This window comes from Schistocerca piceifrons, chromosome 6, assembly GCF_021461385.2.
Source record: "Schistocerca piceifrons isolate TAMUIC-IGC-003096 chromosome 6, iqSchPice1.1, whole genome shotgun sequence".
Classification (NCBI taxonomy): Eukaryota; Metazoa; Arthropoda; class Insecta; order Orthoptera; family Acrididae; genus Schistocerca; species Schistocerca piceifrons.
Genome location: NC_060143.1, coordinates 582358166 through 582377465, shown reverse-complemented (window position 1 = coordinate 582377465; position 19300 = coordinate 582358166).

The following is a 19300-nucleotide window of genomic DNA, read 5'->3' as shown; positions in this document are numbered from 1 at the left end:
AAGGACCTAGGGGTACAGTAAACCTGCAGTTGTGAATCGAATTCTAAAACTGGTGACACAGGAAAGGCTCAAAAAATAGACAGTAAGAAAAATCAGTAATATTGTACTTAAGTCGGCACTGTGCCTTTTGTATTTAATTCCGATGCAATTTCTGTGTTTCATCGTCAATGTGAAGGTCCAAGGGATACAGTAAACCCGCAGTTGTGCATTGGAATCTAAAACTAGTGACACAGGAAAGGTTCATAACATAGACACTACGAAAAGTCAGTCTTCTTGTACTTAAGCCGGCATTGTGCCTATTGTATTTTATTCCAATGCAAATTTTGTGTTTCATCGTCAAAGTGAAGGTCCAAGGGATACACTAAACCTGCAGTTGAGCTTCGGAATAAAAAACTGGTGACACAGGAAAGGCTCAAATCATTGACACTACGAAAAGTCAGTCTTCTTGTACTTATGTCGGCATTGTACCTTTTGTATTTAAATCCGTTGCAATTTCTGTGCTTCATCGTTAAAGAGAAGGTCCGAGGGAAACAGTAAACCTGTAGTGAAGCATCGGAATCTAAAACTGGTCTAACAGGAAAGGCTCAAAACATAGACACTATGAAAAGTCAGTCTTTTTGTACTTAAGTCGGCATTGTGCCTATTGTATTTTAATCCGATGCAATTTTTGTGTTTCATCGTCAAAATGAAGGTCCAAGGGATACACTAAACCTGCAGTTGAGTTTCGGAATAAAATAACTGGTGACACAGGAAGGGCTCAAATCATTGACACAAAGAAAAGTCAGTCGTCTTCAACTTAAGTCGGCATTGTGCCTTTTCTATTTCATTCCGTTGCAATTTTTGTCCTTCATCGTCAAAGTGAAGGTCCAAGGGATAAAGTAAACCTGCAATTGAGCATCGAAATCGAAAACTGGTGACACCTGATAGTATCAAATAATAGACGCAAATAAAAGTCAGTTTTCTTGTACTTAAGTCGGCATTGTGCCTTTTGTATTTAATTCCGATGCAATTTTGGTGTTTCATAGTCAATGTGAAGGCCCAAGGGATACATCAAACCTGAAGTGAAGAATCGGAATCTGTTACAGGTGACTCAGGATAGGCTAAAAAAAAATATACACTAACAAAAGTCAGTCTTCGTGAACTTAAGTCGGCATTGTGCCCTTTGTGTTTAATTCCGATGCAATTTTTGTGTTTCATCGTCAACGTGAAGGTCCAAGGGATACAGTGAACCTGAAGTGAAGCATCGGAATCTAAAACTGGTCTTAGAGGAAAGGCTCAAAACATAGACAGCAAGAAGACTCAGCCTTCTTGCACTCAAGCCGCCATTAATTCCGATGCAATTGTTGTGTTTCATCGTCAATGTGAAGGTCCGAGGGATACAGTAAACCTGCAGTTGGGCATCGGAATCTAAAACTGGTGACACAGGAAAGGCTCATGTCTTAGACACTACGAAAAGTCAGTCTTCTTGTACTTATGTCGGCATTGTGCCTATTGTATTTAATTCCGATGCAATTTTTGTTTTTCATCGTCAAAGTGAAGGTCCACGGGATACACTAAACCTGCAGATGAGCTTTGGAATGAAAAACTGGTGACACAGGAAAGGCTCAAATCATTGACACTAAGAAAAGTCGGAATTCTTGTACTTAAGTCGGCATTGTGCCTGTTGTGTTTACATCCGATTCAATTTTTGTGTTTCATCGTCAAAGAGAAGGTCCAGGGGAAACAGTAAACCTGAAGTGAAGCATCGGAATCTAAAACTGGTCTCACAGGAACGGCTCAAAACATAGATACTAAGAAAAGTCAGTCTTCTTGTACTTAAGTCGGCATTGTGCCTTTTGTATTTAATTCCGATGCAATTTTTGTGTTTCATCGTCAAAGTGAAGGTTCAGGGGTTACAGTAAAACTGAAGTGAAGCATCGGAATCTAAAACTGGTCTCACAGGAAAGGCTCAAATCACAGACAGTAAGAGGACTCAGTCTTCTTGTCCTTAAGTTGGCATTGTGCCTTTTGTATTTAATTCCGACGCAAATTCTGTGTTTCATTGTTAATGTGAGGTTCCAAAGGATACAGTACACCTGCAGTTGTACATCGAAATCTAATACAGGTAACACAGGAAAGCCTCAAAAAATAGACAGTAAGAAGAATCAGTCTAATTGTACTTAAGTCGGCATTTTGCCTTTTGTATTTAATTCCGATGCAATCTGTGTTTCATCGTCAATGTGCAGGACCATGGGATACAGTAAAGGTGCAGTTGTGCATTGGAATCTAAAACTGGTGACACAGGAAAGGCTCAAAATATAGACACTAAAATAAGTCAGTCTCCTTAAACTTAAGTCGGCTTTGTGCCTTTTCAATTTAATTACGATGCAATTTTTGTGTTTCATCGTCAATGTGAAGGTCCAAGCAATACAGTATACCTGAAGTGAAGAATCGGAATCTAATACAAGTGACTCAGAAAAGGCTCAAATCATAGACACTAAGAAAAATCAGTCTTCTTGTACCTAAGTCGGCATTGTGCCTTTTGTGTTTAATTCCGATGCAAATTTTGTGCTTCATCGTCAAAGTGAAGGTCCAAGGGATACAGTAAACCTGAAACGCAGCATCGGAATCTAAAACTGGTCTCACAGAAAGGCTCAAATCATAGACAGTAAGAAGACTCAGTCTTCATGTACCTAAGTCTTCATTGTGCCCTTTGTATTTGATTCCGATGAAATTTATGAGTTTCATCGTTAATGTAAAAGTCCGAGGGATACAACAAACCTGCAGTTGTGCATCGGAATCTAAAACTGGTGACACAGGAAAGGCTCAAAACATAGATAGTAAGAAGACTCTGTCGTCTAGTACTTGAGTCGGCATTGTGCCTTTTCTTTTTAATTCCGATGTAATTACTATGTTTCATCGACAGTGTGATGGTCCAAGAAATACAGTTAACCTGAATTGAAGAATTGGAATCTAATACAGGTGACTCAGGAAAGGTTCAAAACATAGACACTAAGAAAAGTCAGTCTTCTTGTACTTAAGTCGGCATTGTGCCTTTTGTGTTTACTTCCGATGCAATTTTTGTGTTTCATCGTCAAAGTGAAGGTCCAATGAATACAGTAAACCTGAATGGAAGCATCGGAATCAAAAACTGGTCTCTCAGAAACTGTCAAAACATAGACAGTAAAAAGACAGAATGTTCTTGTACTTAAGTCGCCATTGTTCCTTTTGTATTTAATTCCGATGCAAAATCTATGTTTCATCGTCAATGTGATGCTCCAAAGGAAACAGTTAACCTGCAGTTGTGGATCGGATTCTAAAACTGGTGACGCAGGAAAGGCTCAAAACATAGACACTAAGAAAAGTCAGTCTTCTTGTACTTAAGTCGGCGTTGTGCCTTTTCTATTTCATTCCAATGCAATTTTTGTGTTTTTTCGTCAAAGTGAAGGCCCAAGGGATACACTAATCCTGAAGTGAGGCATCGGAATCTAAAACTGGTCTCACAGGAAAGGCTCAAAACATAGATACTAAGAAAAGTCAGTCTTCTTGTACTTAAGTCGGCATTGTGCCTTTCGTATTTAATTCCGATGCAATTTTTGTGTCTCATCGTCAATGTGAAGGACCTAGGGGTACAGTAAACCTGCAGTTGTGAATCGAATTTGAAAACTGGTGACACAGGAAAGGCTCAAAAAATAGACAGTAAGGAAAATCAGTAATATTGTACTTAAGTCGGCACTGTGCCTTTTGTATTTAATTCCGATGCAAATATTGTGTTTCGTCGTCAATGTGAAGGTACAAGGGATACAGTAAACCTGCAGTTGAGCTTCGGAATCAGGACCGGTGACACGGGAAAAGCACAAATAATAGACACTTAGAAACGTCAGTCTTCTTGTACTTAAGTCGGCAATGTGCCTTTTGTATTTAATTCCGATGGAATTTTTGTGATTCATCGTCAACGTGAAGGTTCAGGGGATAGAATAAACCTCAAGTGAAGCATCGGAATCTTAAACTGGTCCCACAAGAAAGGTTCAAAACACAGACAGTAAGAAGACTCAGTCCTCTTGTACTTAAGTCGGCGTTGTGCCTCTTCTATTTATTCCGACGCAATTTCTGTGTTTCATCGTCAATGTGAAGGCCCAAGGGATACAGTAAACCTGCACTTGTGCATCGAAAACTAAAACTGGTGACACAGGAAAGGCTCAAAAAATAGACAGTAAGAAGAATCAGTCTTACTGTACTTAAAACGTCAATGTGCTTTTTGGATTAAATTCCGAGGCAATTTCTGTGTTTCGTCGTCAAATAGATGGTCCAAGGGAAACAGTAAACCTGAAAGATATCATTGGAATCAAAATCCGGTCTCACAGAAAGGCTCAAAACATTAACAGTAAAAAGACTGAGTGTTCTTGTACTTAAGTCGGCATTGTGCCTTTTGTATATAACTCCGATGCAATATGAATGTTTCATCATCAACGTGAAGCTCAAAAGGATACAGTAAACCTGCAGTTGTGAATCGGATTCTAAAACTGGTGACGCAGGAAAGGCTCAAAACATAGACACTAAGAAGAGTAAGTTTTCTTGTACTTAAGTCGGCATTGTGCCTTTGCTATTTAATTCCAATGCAATTTATGAGTTTCATCGTCAAAGTGAAGGTTCAAGGGATACACTAAACCTGCAGTTGAGCTTCGGAATCAGAACTGGTGACACAGGAAAGGCTCAAATAATAGACACTAAGAAACGTCAGTCTTCTTGTACTTAAGTCGGCAATATGCCTTTTGTATTTAATTCCGATGGAATTTTTGGGTTTTATCGTCAAAGTGAAGGTCCAAGGGATACAGTAATCCTGAGGTGAGGCATCGGAATCTAAAACTGGTCTCAGAGGAAAGGCTCAAAACATAGATACTAAGTAAATTCAGTCTTCTTGTACTCAAGTCGGCATTGTGCCTTTTGTATTTAATTCGGATGCAATTTTTGTGTTTCATCGTCAATGTGAAGGTCCAAGGGATACAGTAAACCTGCAGTTGTGTATCGAAATCTGAAACTGGTGACACAGGAATTGCTCAAAAAATAGTCAGTAAGAAGAATCAGTATTATGGTACTCAAGTCGGCATTGTGCCTTTTGTATTTAATTCCGATGCAATTTCTGTGTTTCATCGTCAATGTGAAGGTGCAAGGGATACAGTTAACCTGCAGTTGTGCATCGGACTCTAAAACTGGTGACACATGAAACGCTCAAATCATAGACTCTAAGAAACGTGCGTCTTCTGGTACTTGAGTCGGCATTATGCCTTTTGTATTTAATCCCGATGCAATTTTTGTGTTTCATTGTCAGAGTGAAGCTCCAAGGGATACAGTGAACCTGAAGTGAAGCATCGGAATCTAAAACTGGTCTTAGAGGAAACGCTCAAAGCATAGACAGCAAGAAGACTCAGTCTTCTTGTACTTAAGCCGCCATTAATTCCGATGCAATTGTTGTGTTTCATGGTCAATGTGAAGTCCCGAAGGATACAGTAAACCTGCAGTTGAGCATCGGAATCTAAAACTGGTGACACAGGAAAGGCTCATGTCATAGACACTACGAAAAGTCAGCCTTCTTGTACTTATGTCGGCATTGTGCCTATTGTATTTAATTCCGATGCAATTTTTGTGTTTCATCGTCAAAGTGAAGGTCCACAGGATACACTAAACCTGCAGTTGAGCTACGGAATCAAAAACTGGTGACAGAGGAAAGGCTCAAATCATTGACACTAAGAAAAGTCGGAATTCGTGTACTTAAGTCGGCATTGTGCCTGTTGTGTTTACATCCGATGCAATTTTTGTGTTTCATCGTCAAAGAGAAGGTCCAGGGGATACAGTAAACCTGAAGTGAAGCATCGGAACCTACAACTGGTCTCACAGGAAAGGCTCAAATCACAGACAGTAAGAAGACTCAGTCTTCTTGTCCTTAAGTTGGCATTGTGCATTTTGTATTTAATTCCGACGCAAATTCTGTGTTTCATCGTCATTGTAAAGATTCAAGGGATACAGTACTCCTGCAGTTGTACATCGAAATCTAATACAGGTAACACAGGAAAGCCTCAAAAAATAGACAGTAAGAAGAATCAGTCTTATTGTACTTAAGTCGGCATTGTGCCTTTTGTATTTAATTCCGATGCAATCTGTGTTTCATCGTCAATGTGCAGGACCATGGGATACAGTAAAGGTGCAGTTGTGCATTGGAATCTAAAACTGGCGACACAGGAAAGGCTCAAAATATAGACACTAAAATAAGTCAGTCTCCTTGCACTTAAGTCGGCTTTGTGCCTTTTCAATTTAATTCCGATACAATTTTTGTGTTTCATCGTCAATGTGAAGGTCCAAGCAATACAGTATACCTGAAGTGAAGAATCGGAATCTAATACAAGTGACTCAGAAAAGGCTCAAATCATAGACACTAAGAAAAGTCAGTCTTCTTGTACCTAAGTCGGCATTGTGCCTTTTGTGTTTAATTCCGATACAAATTTTGTGGTTCATCGTCAAAGTGAAGGTCCAAGGGATACAGTAAACCTGAAACGCAGCATCGGAATCTAAAACTGGTCTCACAGAAAGGCTCAAATCATAGACAGTAAGAAGACTCAGTCTTCATGTACCTAAGTCTTCATTGTGCCCTTTGTATTTAATTCCGATGAAATTTATGAGTGTCATCGTTAATGTGAAGGTCCGAGGGATACAATAAACCTGCAGTTGTGCACCGGAATCTAAAACTGGTGACACAGGAAAAGCTCAAAACATAGATAGTAAGAAGACTCTGTCTTCTAGTACTTGAGTCGGCATTGTGCCTTTTTTTTTTAATTCCGATGTAATAACTATGTTTCATCGACAATGTGAAGGTCCAAGAAATACAGTTAACCTGAATTGAAGAATCGGATACTAATACAGGTGACCCAGGAAAGGTTCAAAACATAGACACTAAGAAAGGTCAGTCTTCTTGTACTTAAGTCGGCATTGTGCCTTTTGTGTTTAATTCCGATGCAATTTTTGTGTTTCATCGTCAAAGTGAAGGTCCAATGAATACAGTAAACCTGAATGGAAGCATCGGAATCAAAAACTGGTCTCTCAGAAACTGTCAAAACATAGACAGTAAAAAGACTGATTGTTCTTGTACTTAAGTCGGCATTGTTCCTTTTGTATTTAATTCCGATGCAAAATCTATATTTCATCGTCAATGTGATGCTCCAAAGGAAACAGTTAACCTGCAGTTGTGGATCGGATTCTAAAACTGGTGACGCAGGAAAGGTTCAAAACATTGACACTAAGAAAAGTCAGTCTTCTTGTACTTAAGTCAGCGTTGTGCCTTTTCTATTTCATTCCGATGCAATTTTTGTGTTTTTTCGTCAAAGTGAAGGCCCAAGGGATACACTAATCCTGAAGTGAGGCATCGGAATCTAAAACTGGTCTCACAGGAAAGGCTCAAAACATAGATACTAAGAAAAGTCAGTCTTCCTGTACTTAAGTCGGCATTGTGCCTTTCGTATTTAATTCCGATGCAATTTTTGTGTCTCATCGTCAATGTGAAGGACCTAGGGGTACAGTAAACCTGCAGTTGTGAATCGAATTCTAAAACTGGTGACACAGGAAAGGCTCAAAAAATAGACAGTAAGAAAAATCAGTAATATTGTACTTAAGTCGGCACTGTGCCTTTTGTATTTAATTCCGATGCAATTTCTGTGTTTCATCGTCTATGTGAAGGTCCAAGGGATACAGTTAACCTGCAGTTCTGTATCGGACTCTAAAACTGGTGTCACAGGAAACGCTCAAAACATAGACACTAAGAAACGTGCGTCTTCTGGTACTTAAGTCGGCATTATGCCTCTTGTATCTAATTGGGATGTAATTTTTGTGTTTCGTTGTTAAAGTGAAGGTCCAAGGGATACAGTAAACCTGAAGTGAAGCATCGGAATCTAAAACTGGTTTTAGAGGAAAGGCTCAAAACATAGACAGTAAGAAGACTCAGTCTTCTTGTAGTTAAGCCGCCATTAATTCCAATGCAATTTTTGTGTTTCATCGTCAATGTGAAGGTCCAAGGGATACAGTAAACCCGCAGTTGTGCATTGGAATCTAAAACTAGTGACACAGGAAAGGTTCATAACATAGACACTACGAAAAGTCAGTCTTCTTGTACTTAAGCCGGCATTGTGCCTATTGTATTTTATTCCAATGCAAATTTTGTGTTTCGTCGTCAAAGTGAAGGTCCAAGGGATACACTAAACCTGCAGTTGAGCTTCGGAATAAAAAACTGGTGACACAGGAAAGGCTCAAATCATTGACACTACGAAAAGTCAGTCTTCTTGTACTTATGTCGGCATTGTACCTTTTGTATTTAAATCCGTTGCAATTTCTGTGCTTCATCGTTAAAGAGAAGGTCCAAGGGACACAGTAAACCTGTAGTGAAGCATCGGAATCTAAAACTGGTCTCACAGGAAAGGCTCAAAACATAGACACTATGAAATGTCAGTCTTCTTGTACTTATGTCGGCATTGTGCCTTTTCTATTTAATTCCGCTGCAATTTTTGTCCTTCATCGTCAAAGTGAAGGTCCAAGGGATAAAGTAAACCTGCAATTGAGCATCGAAATCGAAAACTGGTGACACCTGATAGTATCAAATAATAGACGCAAAGAAAAGTCAGTTTTCTTGTACTTAAGTTGGCATTGTGCCTTTTGTATTTAATTCCGATGCAATTTCGGTGTTTCATAGTCAATGTGAAGGCCCAAGGGATACAGCAAACCTGAAGTGAAGAATCGGAATCTGTTACAGGTGACTCAGGATAGGCTAAAAGAAAATATACACTAACAAAAGACAGTCTTCGTGAACTTAAGTCGGCATTGTGCCCTTTGTGTTTAATTCTGATGCAATTTTTGTGTTTCATCGTCAACGTGAAGGTCCAAGGGATACAGTGAACCTGAAGTGAAGCATCGGAATCTAAAACTGGTCTTAGAGGAAAGGCTCAAAACATAGACAGCAAGAAGACTCAGTCTTCTTGCACTTAAGCCGCCATTAATTCCGATGCAATTGTTGTGTTTCATCGTCAATGTGAAGGCCCGAGGGATACAGTAAACCTGCAGTTGGGCATCGGAATCTAAAACTGGTGACACAGGAAAGGCTCATGTCATAGACACTACGAAAAATCAGTCTTATTGTACTTATGTCGGCATTGTGCCTATTGTATCTAATTCCGATGCAATTTCTGTGTTTCATCGTCAAAGTGAAGGTCCACGGGATACACTAAACCTGCAGTTGAGCTTTGGAATCAAAAACTGGTGGCACAGGAAAGGCTCAAATCATTGACACTAAGAAAAGTCGGAATTCTTGTACTTAAGTCGGCATTGTGCCTGTTGTGTTTACATCCGATGCAATTTTTGTGTTTCATCGTCAAAGAGAAGGTCCAGGGGAAGCAGTAGACCTGAAGTGAAGCATCGGAATCTAAAACTGGTCTCACAGGAACGGCTCAAAACATAGATACTAAGAAAAGTCAGTCTTCTTGTACTTAAGTCGGCATTGTGCCTTTTGTATTTAATTCCGATGCAATTTTTGTGTTTCATCGTCAAAGTGAAGGTTCAGGGGTTACAGTAAAACTGAAGTGAAGCATCGGAATCTAAAACTGGTCTCACAGGAAAGGCTCAAATCACAGACAGTAAGAGGACTCAGTCTTCTTGTCCTTAAGTTGGCATTGTGCCTTTTGTATTTAATTCCGACGCCAATTCTGTGTTTCATTGTTAATGTGAGGATCCAAGCGATACAGTCCACCTGCAGTTGTACATCGAAATCTAATACAGGTAACACAGGAAAACCTCAAAAAATAGACAGTAAGAAGAATCAGTCTTATTGTACTTAAGTCGGCATTGTGCCTTTTGTGTTTAATTCCGATGCAATCTGTGTTTCATCGTCAATGTGCAGGACCATGGGATACAGTAAAGGTGCAGTTGTGCATTGGAATCTAAAACTGGTGACACAGGAAAGGCTCAAAATATAGACACTAAAATAAGTCAGTCTCCTTGCACTTAAGTCGGCATTGTGCCTTTTCAATTTAATTACGATGCAATTTTTGTGTTTCTTCGTCAATGTGAAGGTCCAAGCAATACAGTATACCTGAAGTGAAGAATCGGAATCCAATACAAGTGACTCAGAAGAGGCTCAAATCATAGACACTAAGAAAAGTCAGTCTTCTTGTACCTAAGTCGGCATTGTGCCTTTTGCGTTTAATTCCGATGCAAATTTTGTGCTTCATCGTCAAAGTGAAGGTCCAAGGGATACAGTAAACCTGAAACGCAGCATCGGAATCTAAAACTGGTCTCACAGAAAGGCTCAAATCATAGACAGTAAGAAGACTCAGTCTTCATGTACCTAACTCTTTATTGTGCCCTTTGTATTTAATTCCGATGAAATTTATGAGTTTCATCGTTAATGTGAAGGTCCGAGGGATACAATAAACCTGCAGTTGTGCATCGGAATTTAAAAATGGTGACGCAGGAAAGGCTCAAAACATAGATAGTAAGAAGACTCTGTCTTCTAGTACTTGAGTCGGCATTGTGCCTTTTCTTTTTAATTCCGATGTAATTACTATGTTTCAACGACAGTGCGATGGTCCAAGAAATACAGTTAACCTGAATTGAAGAATTGGAATCTAATACAGGTGACTCAGGAAAGGTTCAAAACATAGACACTAAGAAAAGTCAGTCTTCTTGCACTTAAGTCGGCATTGTGCCTTTTGTGTTTAATTCCGATGCAATTTTTGTGTTTCATCGTCAAAGTGAAGGTCCAATGAATACAGTAAACCTGAATGGAAGCATCGGAATCAAAAACTGGTCTCTCAGAAACTGTCAAAACGTAGACAGTAAAAAGACTGAATGTTCTTGTACTTAAGTCGCCATTGTTCCTTTTGTATTTAATTCCGATGCAAAATCTATGTTTCATCGTCAATGTGATGCTCCAAAGGAAACAGTTAACCTGCAGTTGTGGATCGGATTCTAAAACTGGTGACGCAGGAAAGGCTCAAAACATAGACACTAAGAAAAGTCAGTCTTCTTGTACTTAAGTCGGCGTTGTGCCTTTTCTATTTCATTCCAATGCATTTTTTGTGTTTTTTCGTCAAAGTGAAGGCCCAAGGGATACACTAATCCTGAAGTGAGGCATCGGAATCTAAAACTGGTCTCACAGGAAAGGCTCAAAACATAGATACTAAGAAAAGTCAGTCTTCTTGTACTTAAGTCGGCATTGTGCCAATTGTATTTTAATCCGATGCCATTTTTGTGTTTCATCGTGAAAGTGAAGGTCCAAGGCATACACTAAACCTGCAGTTGAGCTTCGGAATAAAATAACTGGTGACACAGGAAGGGCTCAAATCATTGACACAAAGAAAAGTCAGTCGTCTTCTACTTAAGTCGGCATTGTGCCTTTTCTATTTAATTCCGTTGCAATTTTTGTCCTTCATCGTCAAAGTGAAGGTCCAGGGGATAAAGTAAACCTGCAATTGAGCATCGAAATCGAAAACTGGTGACACCTGATAGTATCAAATAATAGACGCAAAGAAAAGTCAGTTTTCTTGTACTTAAGTCGGCATTGTGCCTTTTGTATTTAATTCCGATGCAATTTTGGTGTTTCATAGTCAATGTGAAGGCTCAAGGGATACAGCAAACCTGAAGTGAAGAATCGGAATCTGTTACAGGTGACTCAGGATAGGCTAAAAAAAAATATACACTAACAAAAGTCAGTCTTCTTGAACTTAAGTCGGCATTGTGCCCTTTGTGTTTAATTCCGATGCAATTTTTGTGTTTCATCGTCAACGTGAAGGTCCAAGAGATACAGTAAACCCGAAAGGAAGCATCGGAATCTAAAACTGGTCTCACAGAAAGGCTCAAAACATAGCCAGTAAGAAGACTGAGTGTTCTTGTACTTAAGTCGGCATTGTGCCTTTTTAATTTAATTCCGATGTAATATCTATGTTTCATCGTCAATGTCAGGCTACTAAGGATACAGTAAACCTGCAGTTGTGGATCGGAAACTAAAACTGGTGACGCAGGAAAGGCTTATAACATATACATTAAGTAAGGTCAGTGTTCTTCTACTTAAGTCAGCATTGTGCTTTTTTGTATTTAATTCCGATGCAATTTCTGTGATTCATCATCAATGTGAAGGTCCAAGTGATACAGTAATCCCGCAGTTGTGCATCGGAATCTAAAACTGGTGACACAGGAAAGGCTCAAAGCATAGACACTAAGATAAGTCAGTCTTCTTGTACATAAGTCGGCATTGTGCCTTTTGTATTTAATTCCGATGCAATTTTTGTGTTTCATCGTCAAAGTGAAGGTACAAGGGATACACTAAACCTGCAGATGAGCTTCGAAATCAGAACTGGTGACACAGGATAGGCTCAAATATTAGACACTAAGAAACGTCAGTCTTGTTGTACTTAAGTCGGCATTGTGCCTTTTGTATTTAATTCCGATGCAATTTTTGTTTTTATTTCGTCAAAGTGAAGGTCCAAGGGATACAGTAAACCTGAAGGGAAGCATCGGAATCTAAAACTGGTCTCACAGGAAAGGCTCAAAGCCATAGACACTAAGAATATTCAGTCTTCTTGTACTTAAGGCGCCATTGTGCCTTTTGTATTTAATTCCGATGCCACTTTTGTGTTTCATCGGCAAAGTGAAGTTCCAAGGGATACAGAATAATTGCAGTTTTGCATCGGAATCTAAAACTGGTGACGCAGGAAAGCTCAAAAAAAAAAGATACTGAGAAAAGTCAGTCTTCTTGTACTTAAGTCGGCATTGTGCCTTTGGTATTTAATTCCGATGCAATTTTTGTGTTTCATCGTCAAAGAGAAGGCCAAGGGATACAGTAAACCTGAAGTGAAGCTTCGGAATCTAAAACTGGTCTCACAGGAAAGGCTCAAAACATAGACAGTAAGAAGACTAAGTCTTCTTGTACCTAAGTCAGCATTGTGCCAATTGTATTTATTCCGTTGCCTCTTGTGTGTTTCATCGTCAAAGTGAAGTTCCAAGGGATACAGTATACCTGTAGTTGAGCATCGGAATCTAAAAGTGGTGACACAGAAAAGTCTCAAGACATAGACAGTTAGAAGGCTCACTCTTCTAGTACTTAAGTCGTCATTGTGCGTTTTGTATTTAATTCAGATGCAAATACTGTAATTCATCGTCAAAGTGAAGGTCCAAGGGGTACAGTAAAGGTGCAGTTGTGCATTGGAAATTTACTACTGGTGACACAGGAAAGGCTCAAAATATAGACACTAAGATACGTCAGTGTTCTTGTACTTAAGTCGGCATTGTGCCCTTTGTATTTAAATCCCATGCAATTTTTGCGTTTCGTCGTCAAAGTGAAGGTCCAAGGGATACAGTAAACCTGCTGTTGAGCATTGGAATCGAAAACTGGTGACACCTGATAGGATCAAATAATAGACACTAAGAAAAGTCAGTTTTCTTGTACATAAGTCAGCATTGTGCGTTTTGTATTTAAATCCGATGCAATTTTTGTGTTTCGTCTTCAAAGTTAAGGTCCAAGTGATTTACTAAACCTGCAGTTGAGGTTCGGAATCAAAAACTGGTGACACAGAAAGGGCTCAATTCATTGCCACATAGAAAAGTCAGTCTTCCTGTACTTAAGTCGGCATTCTGCCTATTGTATTTAATTCCGATGCAATTTTAGTGTTCCTCGTCAAAGTGAAGGTCCAAGGGATATACTAAACCTGCAGTTGAGGTTCGGAATAACAACTGGTGACACAGGAAAGGCTCAAATCGTTCACACTAAGAAAAGTCATTCTTCTTGTACTTCAGTCGGCTTGTGCCATTTGTATTTAATTCCAATGCAATTTTTGTGTTTCATCGTCAAACAGAAGGTCCAAGCGATACAGTAAACCTGAAGTGAAGCATCGGAATCTAAAACTGGTCCCACAGGAGAGGCCCAAGACATAGACACTAAGAAGACTCAGTCTTCTTGTACTTAAGTCAGCATTGTGCAAATTGAATTTAATTCTGATGCCACTTTTGTGTTTCATCGTCAAACTGAAGTTCCAAGGGATACATTATACCTGCAGTTGTGCATCGGAATCTAAATGTGGTGACACAGAGAAGGTTCAAAACATAGACAGTAAGAAGACTCAGTCTTCTAGTACTTAAGTCGGCATTGTGCCTTTTTTATTTAATTCCGATGCAATTTCTGTGATTCATCGTCAAAGGGAAGGTCCAAGGGATACAGTTAATGTGCAGTTGTGCATTGGAATCTAGAGCTGGTGACACAGGAAAGGCTCAAAATATAGACACTAAGGTAAGTCAGTCTTCTTGTACTTAAGTCGGCATTGTGCCTTTTGTATTCACTACCATTCAATTTTTGTGTTTCATCGTCAAAGTGAAGGTCCAAGCGATACAGTAAACCTGAAGTAAGGCATCGGAACCTATAACTGGTCTTAGAGGAAAGGCTCAAAGCATTGACAGGAAGAAAACTCAGTCCTCTTGTACTTAAGCCGCCATTACTTCCGATACAATTTTTTTGTTTCATCGTCAATGTGAATGACCAAGGGATACAGTAAACCTGCCGTTGTGCATCGTACTCTACAACTGGTGACACAGGAAATTCGAAAAACATAGACACTTAGAAAAGTCAGTGTTCTTGTACTTATGTCGGCATTGTGCCTATTGTATTAAATTCCGATGCAATTTTTGTGTTTCATTGTCAAAGTGAAGGTCCAAGGGATACACTAAACCTGCAGTTGAGCTTCGGAATCAGAAACTGGTGACACAGGAGAGGCTCAAATCATTGACACTAAGAAAAGTCAGTCTTCTTGTACTTTAGTCGGCATTGTGCCTTATCTATTTAATTCCGATGCAATTTTTATCTTTCATCGTCAAAGTGAACGTCCAAGGGATACACTTAACCTGCAGTTGAGCTTCAGAATCGAAAACTGGTGACACAAGAAAGGCCCAAATCATAGACACTAAGAAACGTCAGCCTTCTTGTACTTAGGTCGGCATTGTGCATTTTGTATTTAATTCCCATGCAATTTTTGTGTTTTATCGTGAAAGTGAAGGTCCAAGGGATACAGTAAACCTGAAGTGAAGCATCGGAATCTAAAACTGGTCTCACAGGGGAGGCTCAAATCATGGACAGTAAGAATACTCCGTCTTCTTGTACTTAAGTCGTCATTGTGCCTTTTGTATTTAATTCCGATGCAATTTTTGTGTTTCATCGTCAAAGCGAAGGTGCAAGGGATGCAGTAAACCTGAAAGGACGCATCGGAATCTAAAACTGGTCTCACAGAAAAGCTCAATACATAGACAGTAAGAAGACTGACAGTTCTTGTACTTAAGTCGGCATTGAGCATTATGTATTTAATTCCGAAGCAATATCTATGTTTCGTCGTCAATGTGAAGCTCCAAAGGATACAGTAAACCTGCAGTTGTGGATCGGAATCTAAAACTGGTGACGCAGGAGAGGCTCAAAGCATAGACACTAAGAAAAGTCAGTCTTCTTATACTTAAGTTGGCATTGTGCCTTTTCAATTTAATTCCGACGCAATTTTTGTGTTTCATCGTCAAAGTGAAAATCCAAGGGATACACTATACCTGCAGTTGTGCATCCGAATCTAAAACTGGTGACACAGGTAAGGCTCAAAGGATAGTTACTAAGAAAAGTCCGTCTTCTTGTACTTAAGACGGCATTGTGCATTTTGTATTTAATTCCGATGCAATTTTTGTGTTTCATCGTCAAAGTGAAGGATCAGGGAATACAGTAAATCTGTAGTGAATCATCGGAATCTAAAACTGGTCTCACAAGAAAGGCTCAAAACATAGACAGTAAGAAGACTCAGTCTTATTGTACTTAAGTCGGCATTGTGCGTTTTGTATTTAATTCCGATGCAATTTTTGTGTTTCGTCGTCACTGTGAAGGTCTAAGGGATACAGTAAACCTGCAGTTATGCATCAGAATAGAAAAGTGGTGACACAGGAAAGGAAAAAATCATGGACGCTGAGAAAAGTCAGTCGTCTTCTGCTTAAGTCGGCATTGTGCCTTTTATATTTTTATTCCGATGCAATTTTTGTGCTTCATCGTCACAGTGAAGGTCCAAGGGATACAGTAAACCTGAAGGGAAGCATCGCCATCTACAACTGGGCTCAGACGAAAGGCTCGAAACATAGACAGTAAGAAGACTCTGTCTTCTTGTACATAAGTCGGCATTGTGCCTTTGTAGTTAATTCCGAAGCAATATTTGTGTTTCGTCGTCAAAGAGAAAGTCCAAGGGAAACAGTAAACCTGAAGTGTAGCATCGGAATCTAAAACTGGTCTCACAGGAAAGGCTCAAAACATAGACACTAAGAAGACTCAGTTTTCTTGTACTTATGTAGCCATTGTGCCTTTTGTATTTCATCCCGATGCAATTTTTGTGTTTCGTCGTCACTGTGAAGGTCCAAGGGATAAAGTAATCCTGCGGTTATGCATCGGAATTGAAAAGTGGTGACACAGGAAAGAAATAAAGCATGGACACTAAGAAAAGTCAGTCGTCTTCTGCTTAAGTCGGCAATGTGCCTTTTCTATTTAATTCCGATGCAATTTTTGAGCTTCATCTTCTAAGTGAAGATCCAATTGTACACTAAACATGCAATTGTGCCTCGGAATCTAAAATTGGTGACACAGGAAAAGCACAACTCATACACTGTAAGAACACTCAGTCTTCTAGTACTTAAGTCGGCATTGTGCCTTTTGTATTTAATTCCCATGCAATTTTTGTGTTTCATCTTCAAAGTGAAGGTCCAAGGGACACAGTAAACCTGAAGTGAAGCATTGGAATCTAAAACTCATCTTAGAGGAAAGGTTCAAAGCATAGACAGTAAGAAGACTCAGTCTTCTTGTACTTAGGCCGTCATTAATTCCGATGCAATTTTTTGTTTCATCGTCAATGTGAAGGTCCAAGGGATACAGTAAACCCGCCGTTGTGCTTCGTACTCTAAAACTGGTGACACAGGAATGGCGCAAAACATAGGCACTAAGAAAAGTCAGTCTTCTTGTACTTAAGTCCGCATTGTGCCTATTGTATTTAATTCCGATGCAATTTTTGTGTTTCATTTTCAAAGTGAAGGTCGAAGGGATACACAAACCTGCAGTTGAGCTTTGGAATCAAAAACTGGTGACACAGGAGAGGCTCAAGTCATTGACACTAAGAAAAGTCAGTCTTCTTGTACTTAAGACGGCATTGTGCCTTTTGTATTTAATTCCGATGCAATTTTTGTGTTTCATCGTCAAAGAGAATGTCCAAATGAAACAGTAAACCTGAAGTGATGCATCGGAATCTAAAACTGGTCTCACAGGAAAGGCTCAAAACATAGACACTAAGAAAACTCAGTCTTCTTGTACTTCAATCGCCATTGTGCCTTTTGTATTTAATTCCGATGCAATTTTTGTGTTTCATCGTAAAAGTGTAGGTCCAAGGGACACAGTATACATGAAAGGAAGCATCGGAATCTAAAACTGGTCTCGCAGAAAGGATCAAAACAATGACAGTAAGAAGACTGAGAGTACTTGTACTTAAGTCGGCATTGTGCCCTTTGTATTCAATTCCGATGCAATATCAATGTTTCATCGGCAATGTGAAGCTCCAAAGGATACAGTAAACCTGCAGTTGTGGATCGAAAACTAAAACTGGTGACGCAGAAAACGCTCAAATCATAGGCACTAAGAAATGTCAGTCTCCTTGTACTTATGTTGGCATTGTGCCTTTTTTATTTAATCCGATGCAATTTTTGTGTTTCATCGTCTAAGTGAAGGTACAAAGGATACACTAAACCTGCAGATGAGCTTAAGAATCAGATCTGGTGACACAGTAAAGGCTCAAATAATAGACACTAAGAACCGTCAGTCTTTTTGTACTTAAGTCGGCATTGTGCCTTTTGTATTTAATTCCGTTGCATCTTTTTTGTTTTATCGTCAAAGTGAAGGTCCAAGGCATACAGTAATCCTGAAGTGAAGCATCGTAATATAAAACTGGTTTCACAGGAAAGGCTCAAAACATAGACACTTAGAAGATTCAGTCTTCTTTAACTTAAGTCGCCATTGTCGCTTTTGTATCTAATTCCGATGCCACTTTTGTGTTTCACCGTCAAAGTGAAGTTCCATGGGATACAGTATACCTGCAGTTGTGCATCCGAATCTAAAACTGGTGACACAGGAAAGGCTCAAAAAACAGATACTAAGAAAAGGCAGTCTTCTTGTACTGAAGTCGGCATTGTGCCTTTTGTATTAAATTCCAATGCAATTTTTGTGTTTCATCGTATAAGTGAAGGTCCAAGGGATACAGTAAACCTGAAGTGAAGCATCGAAATCTAAAACTGGTCTCAGGGGAAAGGCTCAAAACATAGACAATAAGATGACACAGTCTTCTTGTACTTAAGTCGCCATTGTGCCTTTTGTGTTTCATTCAGATGCAAATTCTGTGTTTCATCGTCAAAGTGAAGGTTCAGGGGATACAGTTAACCTGAAGTGAAGCATCGAAATCTAAAACTGGTCTCACAGGAAACACTCAAATCATAGACAGTGAGAAAACTCAGTCTTCTTGTACTTATGTCGGCATTGTGCCAATTGTATTTAATTCCGATGCCACATTTGTGTTTCATCGTCAAAGTGAAGTTCCAAAAGATACGGTACACCTGCAGTTGTGCATCGGGATCTAAAAGTGGTGACACAGGAGAGGCTCAAATCATAGACAGTAAGAAGACTCAGTCTTCTAGTACTTAAGTCGGCATTGTGCCTTTTGTATTTAATTCCGATGCAATTTCTTTGTTTCATCGTCAAAGTGTATGTCCAAGGGATACAGTAAACCTGAAGTGAAGAATCGGAATCTCCTACAGGTGACACAGGAAAGGCTAAAGGAAATATACACTAAGAATAGTCTGTCTCCTTGTACTTAAGTCGGCATTGTGCCTTTTGTGTATAATTCCGATGCAATTTTTGTGTCTCATGGTCAAAGTGAAGGTCCAAGGGATACAGTAAACCTGATAGTAAGCATCGGAATCTAAAACTGGTCTCACAGTAACGCTCAAAACATAGACGCTAAGAATCGTGAGTCTTCTGGTACTTATGTCGGCATTGTGCCTATTGTATTTAATGCCGATGCAATTTTTGTGTTTCATCGTCAATGTGAAGCTCCAAGGGATACTCTAAACCTGCAGTTGAGCATCGGAATCAAAAACTGGTGACACAGGAAAGCCTCAAATCATTGTTACTAAGAAAAGTCACTCTTCTTGTACTTATGTCCCCATTGTGGCTTTTCTATTTAATTCCGAT